This window comes from Rhinopithecus bieti, unplaced genomic scaffold, assembly GCF_001698545.2.
Source record: "Rhinopithecus bieti isolate Rb0 unplaced genomic scaffold, ASM169854v2 scaffold_30918, whole genome shotgun sequence".
NCBI lineage: Eukaryota > Metazoa > Chordata > Mammalia > Primates > Cercopithecidae > Rhinopithecus > Rhinopithecus bieti.
Window position 1 is genome coordinate 801,818 of NW_016813589.1, and position 2,281 is coordinate 804,098.

Consider the following 2,281-nt stretch of genomic DNA (forward strand, 5'->3'; position numbering starts at 1 on the left):
GTACAAATGCTTATGTGCAAGCCTGGAGTTTGGGAAGGGAATCTGAATGAAATATGCATTTGGGAAATTATGTTTAAAACCATGAGACTAGATAGGCTCATCTAGGACAGGAATGTAGATCAAGAAGAAAAGAGGAGCAAGGACTGGCCTTGGGGTATTCCACTACCAGACAACAGGAGAGAACAGAGTGAACTCTTGGGAGGTAATAGTTCCACGTTTACGATTTTCCTTTTTGTGAAAGCTTTTTAGGGTGAGTGTGAGTGTGTGTGTGTGTTGACAGAGCTCTGTTCCAATTCGATTGTTCCAGTCTACCAGATTTACTGGTAGATTTGAACCTCTTTCAGTTACCGTGGATTTCTTTCTCTTTCTTTGTATCTTAGATATTTTTATTTGTTCATATTTGTTACTTATCAGGAATGACTGAAATAAAAAATGTAATTCAGTCCCATAATCATAATCATAATCATCATTACCACTGTCATCATGATAGAAATGGCTTTAAGTGAGAACTGGTCATATGAATATTATTGCTTCTGATTTTCAACAGTACATAGTTGCCATTAATGAATGCACAACCCAGAGTCTATCAACAAGGCTCAAGATATTTTATGTAATATAACATGCCTGTTCACAGGGGAAAAAAACCCAGGAAATAACTTATGTGTACTTCTTGATTTTATCACATAAGAAAAGCACAAAAGCACCATCCATGCCTCTGAGAATGTTGGACCATGCACCTTTGAGAAAAGCTTTGTCTCCTTCATCATGAGCAATTTTCCTCCAGCAGTCAAGAATGCCTGCGTACAGAATATCAGTTCCTTTGTACCCTGACCACATCATCTTGTGGTGGCAAACAGTGTCAAATGGATAGGAATGACTTTCTATCCCAGCAATGCCAGTGACAGATTGTGTGATCATCCAGCTGATGAAGATATTAGTGTTCTTGGGATCTGGAAGAATTCCTTTTGCAATGTCACTGATACCAAAGTAGGAAGCTTGGTAGATGATAATACCCCACACTGACACATTAAAGCCTTGGTGCAGTCTCTTAATTCCATTGGATTTGTAGATCTTAACCAGGCAGTTACTGAGGCTTCTGGATTCCCTTCCAGCTCTAGCTTTACCCACAGTAGCTGCTAGATGGGTACAAGGTCAAGCAGCTGCAAAAATCAAGAAAGTACACCACACACAAGAATGTGGCCCAGTGGCATCAGTGGGGGCCAGATAGCCTGCAATGTAGCACCACAACTGGGGCCTCTTGTCCACCCGACCTGGGAAGATCTGCCTCTATTTACCTCGGGCAAAGTTGACAGCCTAGATGGGTAAGTATCTGATGACACTGGCCAGGTTACTATGGCAGAAGGACAGGACTCCCTGCTCCTTGGTATGAACCACAGAGTCTGTCAAGCCCTTGCATTGCTTATCTGCGGTGGTCTGCTTGCTGGTGTGCTGTACTTGCAGCAGCAGCAACTTGACCCACTTGATGGGCACTGCTGTGGTCTTGGATATGGCTGCAGCCACCCCACCTGCCAGAAAGTCCTTGGAGAAGGTCACAGTGGCATCTGTCATGTTGAAAGGAAAGAGGAGGCTGGCAGCTGTGAGATGGGACTCGACTGGGAACGAGCTTTGATTCTGGGGCTCTGGGCAGACTTCCTTCTCTTTTCCTCTGTATTTCATCAATTCTGGTAACAATTTACAGGAGATCAGTAGGAATGCCCCTCACTTCCCCTCATCTATTGAACTCAGCTCAATGATTTTACAAACTGTGATTTTTTTTCAATTCCTGCTACCACTAGGGATCATGTGTGGTCGTATCAATGCTTTGGGAAAAATGAACATTGGTTCCATTAAAAGAGGATGGAACGTATATTGTGAGACTACTTCCCCTAAGGGGAAGATAAACACAAAATCTGATTCACATTTAGGAAACATTTTTTTACTTTCCTGAAATCATTGTTCATTTATGATCAGTATCTACTCTTACCATTTTATTTTGAAACAAAAGTTCTATATCCTTTGTCACCATTTTTCCATTATCGTTGCTGTTAAAAAATTAATCTACCTAATTAACTAGCGTTCACTTAATAGACAAATCATGATAATTGTTTTAAGGTTTAGGAATGCAGCCTTGCTTAGAGGGAAGCTTATAATAACTAATGCATGTGTTAGGAAACAAGAAGGGCTGAAAATCAATGATCTTAGCATTCATCTCAAGAAGTTAGAAAAAGAACAGCAAATTAGAACTAAACAAAGGGGAGAAAAGGTATAATAAAAATGAAAG

General features: G+C 40.8%; 1 pseudogene; it reads right to left on the reverse strand.

Annotated features, from left to right (window-relative positions):
• Positions 1 to 657: 657 nt before the first annotated feature.
• On the reverse strand, positions 658 to 1,569 carry LOC108513083 (ADP/ATP translocase 2 pseudogene; annotated as a pseudogene).
• Positions 1,570 to 2,281: the final 712 nt, after the last annotated feature.